The sequence below is a fragment of the Myiozetetes cayanensis genome, unplaced genomic scaffold (assembly GCF_022539395.1).
Source record: "Myiozetetes cayanensis isolate MyiCay16 unplaced genomic scaffold, myiCay2020 scf118, whole genome shotgun sequence".
Classification (NCBI taxonomy): domain Eukaryota; kingdom Metazoa; phylum Chordata; class Aves; order Passeriformes; family Tyrannidae; genus Myiozetetes; species Myiozetetes cayanensis.
The window spans coordinates 76,854-91,925 of NW_026086804.1; the positions used below are offsets into that span (position 1 = coordinate 76,854).

At 41.9% G+C, this 15,072-nt stretch overlaps 1 protein-coding gene across 1 annotated transcript in view; it reads left to right on the forward strand.

Moving 5' to 3' along the window:
• The window catches only part of LOC126635262 (ubiquitin-conjugating enzyme E2 R2-like), a 56,313-nt gene that overhangs the window by 38,332 nt on the left and 2,909 nt on the right, over positions 1–15,072 (forward strand). The window contains exon 2 of the transcript XR_007627586.1: positions 2,572–4,257. The gene's annotated coding sequence lies outside the window, so the exon portion shown is untranslated. The remainder of the gene's footprint in view (positions 1–2,571; positions 4,258–15,072) is intronic.

The following is a 15,072-nucleotide window of genomic DNA, read 5'->3' on the forward strand; positions in this document are numbered from 1 at the left end:
CAGGTATACGCTATCAAACTCAAGAATTATAATAATAACTAGTAAAACAGATTTCACTACGTTTCTTAGAAAAGTAGTATTGGTAGACACGGTCAGCACTTCCCGAAACCTCCACATGGCAGGACAGTGGACGCTGCAGGCCTCAGCCTTAGATAAGCGAGACCATCGCAAGGACTCACTGTTCCCGAACCTTGCCGGAAGAGAAGAGAGAGAGGTCTCTAATCTCCAACTTATTTATACTCTGGTTTATGTAAAAATCGTATGGAATACTGGGTACATGGCCACTTCCTTGGTTACAAACTGGTCACCAGGAAGGTCTAGACTAAAACCATCACAGTGGAAAGATGTATATAGTCACTGCCCACTGGATCCAGCGATGAAATTAGGTAGTCACAGCTTCCATATCTGTTGGTTCAAGTGGTGGTCTTGATCCCCCCCCCCCCCCAAAACTCTATGTTATGAGTTAGTATACACTTCTAGCTCAGGTGGGTATTTTACAATGGATAGTTTCACAGGACATGTCACTGATTCTCTAATATCTCCTAAGACAGTTGCAGATGCCTTATGTGTCAGCATCAGTCATGGTCCAACATTTGAGATGCATAGCCCAGGCTAGATGTGAAGTATCTTCCTCGGAAGGAATTTTGCATCAGAGTTATCATGTAAAGGGAGGACATTGGCATGATAAGAGGGATTATCCCACCTTGCAGCATTTGCCTCTTCTTAACCTCTTTCCTTATCTGGAAATCCAGTTTGTAGCTTCCGGTATGCATCTGCACCCAGGATAGTTGGACAATTGCACCCCCTTATCTGATTTGAAGGTCCTTTGGCAGTATTCAGGGAAGGGTGGGCTTTTCTGGGTGGGCAGTTGCTTCTTTTCAGTTTGCAAAATTTTTTTGGTGATTTTAGAATGTGTAACTCATTAACTGTTCCAATCTCTGACATGATTTACACATTCAATAATTTCTTTTGTTGTTCACTTTAAATCTTTGTGGGCATTGCTTTTCATATAGTGGACAGAAGGCCAAAAGGCAGAAGAAAAGGAAGAAATAGCATGAATCTTTTTCCAATGCAATGCAGTTTTCAAAAACCCTACAGTAAAACAGTAAACATCAGATGAATAATTGATTGATGGGTCATAACAGGATCTGAATAACTAAAATCACATTTCCTAATATAAACAAAGTTACAAACATCAGGATTTAATACTGACACAAACCTAATTCTCATTAGTCACTGCCCCCACCCTGTGAGTAATTGGAGTGTTCTTTAATGGGTAGTGGGTGTGAGGGATTCTACAATAATGTGTCTGTTGAATGTGGGCTCAATATGCCTTGAAATTAGACATAAAATTACACATCAGTTCTTATGCAAATGCATTGAGTTACCTGGGAGCTGGTGAAAGGCTTTCTTGTATTCTCTTTGTTGCCTTAAAATCGAGAGCAGAAAAAACTCCAGGCAAATTTAGTAGATAAGATAGAGAACAGCTCTTTAATGAATGCCTTCTGGTCCAAGGAGTACGAAAAGGCATGCACTCCATGTGTCCAGGGGTTCCACAGTTTATGGTCTGATCTGAGAAATACCTGCCCCCCAGATCCTCCCCAAATCTGCCTCCTGGCACACCTCCCTGGTATCACTGGAAATTGAGTCAGAAGTCCTAAGATCCCTTTCTTCCTCATCTTCCTCTTCTTCACTGCATATACTGTCTTTGGAGCTTCTCCAAGGTTCCAGGATTGAAGATTGCTTTGACTATGATGGTATTTTGTTGTTCAGGCCTGGGGTGCATATGTTCTTACACAGAATGTGTTCACTGTAGTCCTGCCTTGAAAGGAGCCTAAACAAGCCTAAAGAATTTAGAAAATTTGATATGAAATGGGGGAATAGGGTTTGGTAAGTGTTAACTAATATTCTAAAGTGTGACAGACTATACAGCTACATTAAAATCTACAAAAAGCTAAAAATCCTAAAAATTCAAAGGCATCACCTTCATGTGACATTTTCTTTTCTTTTGTCCAGATTTAGTTTCACCTGTTGATATTTTTGAGATATTTAGCCAAATTATCATAAATTTGATGCCTTATGAGGTTAATGCATATAATACATATTTGTATGATTCCAAATATGCATAAATTCTTGTACTAACTGAAAGGCTAAATTTGGTTGAGTTCCTTGATTCTCAATTGATTGAGGTAGAATTATACATACATAAGATAAAAAGTAAAAACTTTCCCCAAGCCATTATTTTTGATAAAAAGACAAAATAAACTTGGTAAAAATTAAACTAGCAATACATAAAATGACTTGTCTTATACAATCTTACCAATGAGTTGTTCATGATAAAAACACAAACAAGTCAACAATTATTAATAAACTGATAATATAAGGAATTATGGAAGCAGTTATCTTTTCTACCCTCTGTGGCAATCAGAGAGGAGACACAAACACCTTAAAACAATGCTTGTGGTAAACTTTTTACATATTACAAAACTACCAAGGCAAAACATATGCAAGTAATCAATGCAGCAAAGAACAGTGTAATTCTTCAGTCCTTTTGCCTCTTCATTTTCTCAGGGAATACCTGTAAGAGAAGAGAAGAGAAGAGAAGAGAAAAGAAAACTCAGTCCTCCTTGGACCAGTTTTTGTAAAAAGGAACTATTTATTCATCCAACTCCTTATCTGGCATGATGCCACGAGTAGTAATAATGGAGAAGTCTGGAACATGTTTTTTCCAAAATAACAATAAACCCAAAGCATGATGGAGCTCCTTTTTACTCCTCAGCAACTTTACTTGCTCTAGGGTGGTCAAGGTTTCAGAGGAAATACACACTGCTCCTCCTTTCCATGATATACCTAGGAACTTAATATCAGAGGAGAAAAATTGTACTTTTTTTGTGAGAATTTGAAGTCTCAGACTTTCCAAGTGGGTGATAGTGTTTGTCTGAGTCTGGTCCACTGTGGTGACCTCAGCAATATGGGCAATCAATTCAGTTTTGTTATGTACAGCAGCCATTTTTGAGTCAGTGTCAGCATTGAGGTAACTAACTGTCAGTTGCCACTGCCCATCAGGTTTATGGACAGTTCATACAGGAGAACTATATGGTGAGTGTATAGGGACAACCACCCCTTGCTCCTGCAACTCTGCAATTTCTGGAGCAATTCCTTCACGGGTTCCTAAAGGGAGTGGGTGGGGGTTTACATTTGTTGTTTTGTGGAGACAGACTTGGAGCAGTTTGTAACAGACAGACAGAGGGAGATGGGACACCAAACACCCATTCTTGCCTTCTGTCATCTGTCCAGGTGCATCCCTTTAATAGATCCAACCCCAAGATGTTAGTCATTAACTGTTTCAGTCTGACAAAAGGAAAGGTTCCTTCCATGCATCATGCCACTGACACTACATGGAGTAAGTGGGTTGCCTTGATCAGGCAGCACATCAGAATCAGGAACCCTAATTGCCCTGGGATCTTGGAGATAATTACAAATTGGTCTGAGGGTGAGAATTTTGGTGTGGCAGATGAAGACGAAGAACAGGTGGCACATGCTGAGGAAGCTCCACCATACAACCAACCACCAGAGGACAAAAAGCTCTACACTCTTTTCACTGAGGGTTCCTGTCGCATTGTAGGGATGAACCGGAAATGGAAAGCAGCCGTATGGAGCCCCACACAAGTTGCAGAAGCCACAGAAGGACAAAGTGGATCAGGTCAAGTTGCAGAGCTCAGAGCCATCCATCTGGCTTTGGATATTGCTGAACAAGAGAAGTGGCCAAGACTTTACCTCTACACTGACTCATGGATGGTGGCCAACACTCTGTGGGGGTGGTTGGACAGATGGAAGAAGGCCAATTGGCAACGTAAACCAATCTGGGCTTCCAAAATGTGGTGAGACACTGAATCATGAGAGTCTGCCCTGTAGAAGCACGTGCCCAAAAGCCAAGTAAATGAAGAACATTGCAACAATGAACAGGCAGACCGAGCTGCCCAAGTCAACATGTCGCAGTTAGACCTTGATTGGCAGGACAAGGGAAAGTTGTTCCTAGCTCCATGGGCCCATGATGCCTCAGGTCATCAGAGAAGAGACCAAGGGGTGTATTTAACCATGGATGCCATTTCCCAGGTTATCCATGACTGTGAAACATGTACTGCAATCAAGCGGGCTAAGAAAGTAAAGCCCCGTGGTACGGTGGGTGATGGAACAAGTATAGATATGGGGAGGCCTGGTAGATTGATTACATCACACCTTTGCAAACTCGCCAAGGTAAGCTCTATGTGCTCTCCATGGTGGAAGCAAAAACTGGATGGTTGGAAATGTACTCTGTGCCTCATGCCACTGCCTGGAATACCATCCTGGGCTTTGAAAAGCAAGTTCTGTGGTGACATGGCACCCCAGAATGAATTGAGTCAGACAATGGACTCATTTCAAGAATAGCCTAATTACCACCTGGGCTAAAGAGCAGGGTATTGAGTGGATATATTGTATTTCTGTCATGCACCAGCCGATGGGAAGGTTGAACGGTGTAATTTACTGTTGAAAACTACTTTGAAGGCATTTGGTGGGGGGCCTTTCAAGCACTGGCATCAGCATTTAACAAAGGCTACGTGGTTAGTCAACACTAGAGGGTCTGTCAACTGGGCCAACCCTGCCCAATCAGAGCCCCTTCACACCGTAGATAAAGTCCCCATATTGCACCTGAGAGGTACAGTAGGAAATGGTTTGGAGTACTGTCTCAAGCAAAGGCAAACCCATTTGGGGGATTGTTTTTGCCCAAGGACTGGGTTGCACTTGGTGGGTGTCTCAGTTTAAATGAGACACAGGTGTTTTTCTGAGGATGAGTTATGACGAAGACCCAAACTCCTCCCTCTAAGTAATTGTAAATCCAAAATTAAGAGGCTCAAATTGAGGGGAAAAAAGGTGTGGAAAAAGGAGAAAAAAATAACAGCCCTTTATTAAAAGATATATGTGTATTGGCAGAAACAATGAAAGAAAACAAGTAAACAATACTCCTATACCCACAAATAATCCCCTTCAAAACAAACCAATAAACAAAGAAAAAGGTAAACAGTCCAGTTTGTGCCCTTTGGTGCAATTTTAACCACAGTCAACAGGGGGCACTGTTGGATCACCAGAGATGCAGAGTTTGTAGTGTCCTGTGCCAGTCAACAGGAGGTGTTGTTGGATCACTGGAGATGCAGATCCTGCAGTACTTTGTGCTGGTCATCAGGGGTCGCTGTTGAATCACTGGTCATTACTGCGTGAGGGCGACACCCTCCTGGGTGTATTGGAGAAACCAAAAATGCATTTCTTTCCCCCCCCCCCCCCCCTTCCCCACTGGGAAAGGGGAGAGAGAGGAGAGAGAGAAAAAAAAGGGTCCTTCCCAACGAGAACTCACTCTGTCCTGCTGGCTGAATCGTGTGGTATAGTTTTTCCCTCTCCCTTTGATGTGCACAAGAACTGTTGCCAAGAAAGAAAAAAATGGGAACGGAGGAGGGGAAAAAACCTCTTGAAACAGTTCCTCTCCGATGAAAATCCAAGCAGAATCCACAGCTGACAGCCAGGTTGAGAACAAACCCACTCCGAGCTCCTACTCCGACCTGGTTCAGCTCCAACAGCAACCTGAACCAGTTTCCCAGGAGACGAGAGGAAAAAAAAAGTAAAAAAAAAAGTAAAAAGGAACTCCTCACCCTTCCCCAACACAAGATTATGAGGGCCATCAACTAGGAATGTGGTCTTACCAGCCACTTCTTTTGTGTTACTTAACTGCCCATTCAACATCCCCTTCACATAGTGGGCAGGGGGAAGGGAAAAATTCCTGCTTAGTTTTTAAGAACCGGTAAAACCATGACAGTGGGTAATGAAGAAGGACAGGGAAATTCGATGTTTACCTCCTCAGTGGGAACTAATTTTTGAGTAAACTGTCCACAACACTGTGGTTGTATGTATATATTTGTAAATGTGTATTTTCTTGGACTAATGTATATATTTATATAGTTGGAAAGTTCAAATCTGATATAGCATGATGGTATGGATAAATTTGGAGTGTATCATGTTATGGTTTAGCAAAACCAAGATTTTATTTGCTGAGTTTTTTCGTATCATCATGTGGTGTTGGAAGGCGTGAGGGGTACAACCTCCTCCCCCCACATGCAGGGCAGGGTAGGGGTGGAGATCCCTGTGAGAAGTCCCACGAGAACTTAGGAAGGATAAAACTTCTGGCACCACCAGAATTCACTCTCTCTGGTTCCAGTAGAGGTACAAAGGCAGGAGTGCCATCGGGTTTCTTTCTCTCTCTCCTGCCATGTTTTTTTCTTTTTTTTGTTCTGACTGTTCACCTCCCGCCCCCCTCCTCGCTGCCCATGGCAGCAGCTTCCATGGCTGCCGCCCCCCCCGCCACTTCCCATGCTCCCTGCTTCTGCCCTTACTGCCTCGGAGTCATGCTGCTGCCCGTGCCACCTTGGAGTTGTTCCACTGTCTCTGCCTAGAGCCACCGCTTCTGTGTCACTGCCACTGCTGCCAGTGCCTCTGCCCAGAGCCACCGCTTCCACGTTGCTGTCGTTGCTGCTGCCAGCAGTAGTTCTTCTCTTGTAATGATAGTATGTCTGACTGCCCTCTTGTTGCATGAAGTAAGATCTTTTGGGGAGAAATGCTTACCTCCCAGAGTATATTCATTCCTAAAAAAGTGGCGTGTAGTAGTGGGATGTACTAGTACTACTGGAGTGATTAATTTTGCAGCCCTACTGTTCAATGTAGTCATATAAATGTTGCAGCAAAACCCAGTTCAAAATAAATCTTGCATGCAAGCAAATGTGTGAGAATTGTATTCCATGTCAGACCTAAACTGGAGAGACCATGTGTGTTTTGGTAATCATGATTGCACATGCTGTTTTGTGGTTCTGTAGGTAAAGCTGGTAGGTTTGAATCTTTTTCTTTCCTTATGGAGCATTTAATTCTTTTACCTTTGCACAAAAACAAACCCCACAGAAAGCCTGAGTGAATAAAACAAGCAGAGTTTGAGCCAATTGCATATCAGCTATTTCTACTGTACCTGTGTTAAAAACTGTGGCTAAATCTCTTCTAACTTTTTCTACTATTAATGTAAGCTAGTGTTACAGTTAACAGTTGATTTGGCTTCTGAAGTTTTTGCTGTTCTATGAAAAAGCCAATGATAACCAGCTCCGGGATGGACTTCCTACCACTAGCCAATGGTATTCGCTTCTGTGATAACATATTTAAGAACAGAGGAAGAGAAGTCTGTGTCACAGAAGAAATTCCAGCTCAGAGGAGAGCAGAGGAGAACATGAGATAGCAATGTAGACTCCAAGGTCAGTGTAGCAGGAGGGGGGAGGAGAGGCCCAAGGACCCCCCCTCTCCCCCTCCAGCATGGGAAAGACTTAAAGCTGAGACCCCCTGCCACCTGTGGAAGATTACTGAGGTGAGGAGACCTCCACCCTGGCAGCTCATGGAGGAGCCTACACTGGAGCAGGTGGATGCATGAGGAGGCTGAGACCCCATGGGAGGCCTAAGATGAAACAGAGTCCTGCTGGAGAAGAGCAGAGGGGGGAGGAGGGGGGAAAAGCAGCTTTCAGTGTGTGTTTGAAATCCAGACAGAGTCAAAACCATGGCAAGACTGAAGAAGGTGTCCCAATTTAGCCTTTTTTGAGGAAAATAAGACAATTATCTGAATTAATGCATGGCAAAGGTGGTTTTGTACGGGATTTCAGGTTCTGAGTCAGCCTCATACAGATACCTGCTTGTAACCTTGAGTTCAGCATTAAATTAAGAGTTCAGTGTTCAGGACATGTCAGCATTTCCTTCCTTGTCACTTCTCTTAGGCAGCTCACAAGGCATTATTGAGAAGGGATATATGGAGAATTCTGGGTTTAGACCTGGAGTTTCCCAAGGTGGGTCCCTACGTCAGACCTGACTCCTGAGATGCACTTCCCAAGGACCAGACTTGTAATGCTCACCCATGCAATGCTTATCATGTCATTCCTGTTCTACCAGTGTCCAGAGAATCAAAGCATGAGCTATTAATTAAGTTTCTTCTGGAGACCACAGTATCTTTTTTACTTGGGTAAACTTCTGTGCTTATCTTTTTGGAGGACACTTGTATTACATATAGGATAAGGAGGTAGCCTCTGTGCTATGTATTTATGGGGGAAATACATGAGAAAATCTTTTTGTGTAAAAGGATGATGACTTTAAAATCTATCCTTATAAACACTTTGTCATTGGCTGAAGTGTTTTTTGGGTTCTTGATTTTGGGGTTTTTTTGCATATTTTTACATTTTTATGGTGAAATTTTTACATCAGTTTGCTGTAGTCAATTGTCTCTTGGATGAAGCTGTTTTTTAAAGACACCATTTCCCATTGGAAGCAACTTAATTGTCCTATGATATGTCAGATCAGTCAGTGTTTAATTTGCAAATTGAAAATCTTACTGTTGTGTCTTTTTGTATTAAACTACTGAACTGTAAGGGTAATGAACTAATGAGGCAGACTTCCGTGATCATTAATCTGATATTACACTAGCTGTGTTTATAGCTAACCCTTCACAGTAAAAAGAAAATGGACAATGTTTTACCTTATATGTCGCAAAACGCTGGGAGACACGAGCAGAAAATTGCTTTAAGTCTCGTTTATTAAAGATTTTACAAAGGTTTATATGGTATTTTTGCGAACAGCATGCAATGCTCGCATTGGTCAGAATGAGGGTGGTAGGTTGTTTTCTCTACAAGGATTTGCTATAGATACAGAAACCTATTTTTCTACACATCTTTAGAAAACAAAAATCAGAAGGCTACACTTTCCCAGAGAACAGAACACTTTCCCAGAGAACAGAACTCAAAACAAGATTTGTTATGTTTCATTCTAATTAAAGGTATCAGTGTCCAAATCATAACATCTTCCTGCTGGAGACAGTTCTTCCTTTAATTTACCAGGACAGCTGGGCTTTGTTTTCTTGCATTCCTTCGTTATCAACCTGTAGCAGCTGCAAGGCATCCGAGCAGTCATGTCCACGGTCAAGCAGCCACTGCTTTGCAAAGCTCTCCACACTTCCCCCTTCTTTTTTAACCACAACAAGAGAGGAGTTAGTTGCATTTAAGGCCTTGGAGATCCTGGATTGTAGAAATTGTAAAAAACAAGGAAGAAACAGTAAAAGTAATACTATAACAAGGAAAATCACAATACCATGCTTAACTAAGTCTAAAAGCCAGCCAGAGATGCCCCAGCCAGTAAGCCATTTGTCTAACCAACTATTGCTAACAGTAATATCTTTAAAGTGATTACGTAATTTTTGTATTTGAGCATGAATACTATCGCTATGATCAGAGAGATTCAGACAACACATTCCTTCAAACTCTTTACAACCATGACCTTGTGCCAACAGAAGGAAATCAACAGCAGCACGATTTTGTAAGACTGCATGTCTAATGCTGTCCACATCATGTAACAATTCATCCAAGATATTAGATGTAACATTGAACTCTTGGACGGCAAAACAGGCAAGATTTTTAATGTTACGCCAATTATGGGCAGCCATGACACCTGGAACAAAAAAGGACATAGCGACTGCAGCACCTATTGACGAGATTTGAACACGCGGATTGCAATCGGGACCAATACCATGAATTGTGCGTTTTGCGCGTTTTGATCGAGTAAGATTGTAAGCATTAGTAACTAAATTTCGGTATGTAGGAGTAAACATTGTTAGCTTACCAACATAGCATGGTCCTCCCCATGGATTTTCTGGGATACCTGGCCAGGCTCTATCACCACAAATGAGGAAGTATCCCAGAGGAAATCGAAAGTTACCTAAGGTGGTGACTTCTTCAGTGCCATAAGTGAGAGATGCATTTGGCCACTGCCCTGATCTGGAAGCACTAACAGCTTGTTTAAGTTTGTAGAATGCAGGATTATCAAATGCATATCTAACATTAAACAAGACAGCTCCTGTACCATTGTCTGCATCGAGACTGTATGACGGAGAACAGTTATATTTTTCCATAAAGTTTACAAGAGGACCATAGGGAGAGAAGGATCCCATAAGATCTAGTTCTTGGAGCGGGAGGGTAGCATTCTGAGTAAGATTGCTAAGTACTAAGAATAGTTCAAAAGCATTTTGGGTACTAGTGAGATTTGTAATGCATTTTACATGGTTGTTTGTTTTCCAATTCTTTAAGGTGATTTATACAGTAGTTCTATTGACTGTTGTAAAGTTTTTCCAATCCTGCCATTGAAAATAGGGATAACCGATTAGGCAGGTACGAAATGGGTTGTTAGCCTGATTAAGTGAGAGGCAAAGATCGGTCTGATTGGTTTGTTGTGCCCAGGTTACCCAGATATTCTCTCTGGAGTCAATAGACCAAGTAGCATCAGCAGAGTTATTAGAAATTACAAAAAGTATTGCCCAGAAGAGTGTACAGGTGGTTGGAAGAGGCCACATCGTGAATCAATAAGTTTTTGTGCCAAACGTAATTGCAGTTCTTTTTTAAGACGATCTAATGTGAAACGTACTGCTCCTAAAGCCTGTTGGTCAGGACACTCATGAAGAGTGTAAAAACGTTCTTGATCTTCTAGAGATTGTAAGTGAAAGGTGATAGCTATTTGTGTAGGAAAGGAAGTTGCTACAAATGATAACCAGCAGGGAAGACAATGAATAGATTCGTTTCTAGAATGTGATCAAACACTATAAACGTTACAAATACAACAATAAACTATAGATAAACCTCTACAATTCATATGACAATGTCTACCAACACGAAGGGTAAAATCTTCATCAAGCAAAATATAATCAACTTTACGTTCCCAATCTTGAAGTGATTCTTGCGGATCCTTGTGAATGTATTGTCCTATACCAGGCCACAAAGCTTCAAGTGAAGGTAATTTGCGCTGTATCGTCCGTTGGATCTTCTCCTCCAGAGCTTTCTCCTGTTCCGGAGTTATGCGCAGTGTCCACATTAACAGCTGGTTTGACCCACCGGGCAGGGATCCAAGCAGGACCTGTAAGAGACATAACACAAACATACCCACGACCCCAATAAAGTACTTTACTAGGGTTTTGCCAGATTCCTGTTTTGGGATCACGATATCGTACCCAGACATCAGGAGAAGGATTAGTCTTCCAGTTGACAAAGTGTGATAGAAGGCTGGTGGATGTTGTTTGTCTCCAAAAACACACAAGTGATTTAACACATAAAGGACTTTAGCTAAGCGACTTTTAACATCTTTTATATTCGAATGTTTCTTTAAGTATTGTTTTAGCACAGCATGTGATCTTTCTACTATTGCCTGTCCCGTAGGAGAATGTGGTATACCTGTAGTATGCTTAACATTCCAAATTTGAAAAAATGTTTTTAAGCGTAGTGATGTGTATGAGGGGGCATTATCAGTTTTAATTTCGCAAGGTATACCCATGACAGCAAAGGCTTCTAGTAAATGACGTTCTACTTGTAGAGCCTTTTCTCCTGTTTGTGCAGATGCCCAGATGAAATGACTATAGGTATCAATGGTAACATGGACATATTTAAGATTCCCAAATTCATTAATGTGAGTGACATCCATTTGCCAGAGGGCATTCATAGATAGTCCTCTGGGATTTACTCCTAATCCTATTCCTAAACCCCCATTGTGATGACTGCAAATAGGACAGGCTCGCACAATATTTTTTGCTTGTGCTAATGGAATAGAAAATTCTCTACTGAGGCCTTCTGCATTTTGATGGAAGATGTCATGACTCACTCGAGCTAGAGTAAATTGTGTAGAAGTTGCTGTCATAACAAGCTTGTCAGCTCTCGCATTGCCCTCTCCTAAACCAATCTCCCATTTATGGCTTCTGATGTAAATTATGGAGTAAGAATGTTTTCTCATTTGAATAGCTTTTTGCAGTTGGATTAGCAGCGTGCCTAACCTTTGGTTTTTTGTATCTCGTATTATAGAGGCCTCTATTCTTTGCACTATCCCTACTACGTATAGGGAATCAGAGACAACATTAAGAGGTTCGTCAAAAAAGGTTATAGCCCAGACTACAGCTGCTAATTCTAGAGTTTGTAGATTATCTGACTTTTCACCTTTAATAAGGTTATGGTGCCATTGCCCATTAGTGAGCCAGGTAACAACAGCAGTGTGTGACCTTTTTCCTGCATCTGTATAAACGGTGAGAGCGGAAGACAGCGGAATAGAACTAAATTTGGGAACTTCAAGCCAATGTAATTTCTGTTGCCAAGTAAAAGGAATTTGTTTAAAAGTTGTGGTACTAACATCACTAGGACAATTTAAAAGAGCATTTTGCAGAGCAACATTATTAAGAAGGTACCATTCCAAGGTATCTTTTTTCATTGGCAGCCAGATGATATTTGGTTCAGTGCCGTCCACAGTTCATATTCGCTCTCTCCCTTTCATGATGATTGTTGCAAGCATTTCAATTTTTTGAACAATTGTTTTGGCTAGGTGAGTACCTACTGTGACCCATTCTAAGACTATTACTTCACGTAGTACTCCCCCTTCTTTTTTAAGAGAGGTATCTGGTGGCACTTGCTGGACAATGGCTCCCATAGCAAAAAGATCACCCATCCAACAACACAAACATAGGGGTACATCAGGGATCCTTCGAGAGATCAAACCCTGCAAAACAAGATCACAAATAGTATTAATAACAGAGTAGTCAGTAGAATCTAAATGAACAGGAGTTGCGGGATCTGTGCCCTGTAAAAGATGACGTAGTTTATACAACAGTTCAGTAGGAATGCCCACGATGGGTCGTAGCCATTGCAGATCCCCCATAAATTTTTGCATGTCGTTTAAAGTTTTAAGTTCTGATTGCAATGTCAATTTTTGTGGTCGAATGATTTTCTCAGTTAACATCCATCCCAAGTATTTCCATGGACTAGTGTGTTGTGTTTTTTCAATGGAGACCACAAGGTGGCGCTGTTGCAACACTTTTAGAATTGTTTCAACATCTTGCGGTAAGAAAGGGTCTTTGGTGGCAAATAACAAATCGTCCATGTAGTGGTAAATAACCCAGGTAGGAAACATTTCACGAATAGGCTGCAAAGCAGCTGCAACATAAAGCTGACATAACGTAGGGCTATTTTTCATTCCTTGTGGGAGAACGACCCATTCATATCTAGAGTCCGGAGATTCCCTATTCAGGGCAGGCAAGGTAAAAGCAAAACGTTGAGTATCCTGAGGGTGTAATGGAATAGTGAAAAAACAGTCCTTTAGATCAATAACTAAAATGTGCCAATCTTGTGGGATTAAGGCTGGATTTGGTATGCCAGGTTGTAATGCACCCATGGCTTGCATTTGATTGTTAACTGCCCGTAGATCATGGAGAAGTCGGAATTTTCCTGTCTTTTTAGGTATAACAAAAATTGGGGGTATTCCAAGGACTGTGTGAGAGTTGTAAGTGTCCTTGCTGAAGTTGTTCCTGAACAAGCTTATGAGCTTGTTCAAGGCTTTCCCTTTTCAGAGGCCACTGCTTAACCCAAACTGGTTCATCTGTTAACCAAGTTATCGGGATCGGAAAAGCCCAAGAAGCGGCCCTTAAGACAAAGGGGGATCATTTGTAAGAACCCATTTCAATTGTGAAAGAATGTCTCTGCCAATTAAACACTGAACAGTAGGTGGGAGTGGTACAACAGAAAACACAGCAACAGTGGATTGATCTTTTAGAGTCACTCTTATTCGTGGTGTTTGCTTCCCCACCGAAACACCACCTACACCCGTAACAGTAGCATTTGTCGGAAAAAGCGGCCAATGCTTTGGCCAGGAATCAGGGGAGATAATGCTCGAGTCAGCTCCAGTATCTAATAATGCATCAAGGCGATATTGCTCATTTTCCCACTGCAAAACAATTGGTTGTTTAGGTCGATTAGAAAGGTCTAAAGTTAGTAATATATTATGGCCAGTAAAGCCAAAACCTCTTTCTCCACGGTCCTTTTGTGTGAGAGGGCACAATTTGGAAGTAAATTGAGGTAAAGGAATTAATTGTGCTATACGTTGTCCTTGGTCTATCTTGATAGGAGGGAAAGGTGTATAAGCCATGATTTTAATTTCCCCTGCATAGTCAGCATCAATTACTCCCGGTAACACAAATAAGCCAGCTAATGAGAGAGAAGAACGACCTACTAATAAAGCTCCCATAGTCTTATTATTAATTATCAGTGGTCCTTGAACACCCGTGGAGATCGTCTGTGGCTCTGTAGTAAAAAGTATCGTATCTACTGCTGCTGCCAAGTCAAGTCCAAGGCTGCCGCTTGTTGCAGGCTGGAGGGTGGAGGCTGAGCGCAGAACGCCGCTGCCGGGGAAGGAGCTATTTGTTTCGTAGCGCAGCTCTTGTTGTTCGCGCTTTGTTTCCCGTTTCCCGTACGGCAGGCATTGGTATTATGAGAAGGAGACTTGCAGTATTGGTACCACACTCCTGTAGCGGAGCAATGTTTTCTCATATGTCCCGATCCTCCACAGCGGTAACATTTTAATCGAGAGTTAAATGTTCTCTCTGGCTTTGTTGCTATTGCCTGAAGAGGTGCAAGGGCAGCTAAAATTTGCGTCTGACTGCTTTCTGCTTGTTTTTTCAACCCCTCTCCTAAGTTATTTAGAGCGTTAACTAGGAAGGCTTGAGTGCCTGTGGGGGTTTGAGCTAATCTCTCTAATGCCTCTTCAATAGTCCAATTAGAGCCTAGGGTGCTAATGACTGTTTTAGTGGCCGGATTAGCATTTTGCAATGCGCATTGTTTTAGAATGGCTCCTTTAAGGTAATCAGGAACGCCGGCTTTTATAATTGCCTCGGCTACTTTATCAATGAAGGTTCCAAAGTGCTCGTCTTTCCCTTGTTTTATGCTCATGTATAGAGGAGTTCCCCCGGGATCTTTAATGTGATTAATCGCATCACGAGCACAGCGCATTGCTTCTCTAACTTTATCAGCTCCAAGGAGCATTTGTGCTTCAACTCTTATCCAAGCTCCTATGCCTAATAATTCTTCTATCGTCACTCCATGTAAAGGATCGCCTGGTCCTCTCTGTGTAGCTACAGACTGCTCAACTATAGCTTGCCAATGTGCATTAAACAAAAGC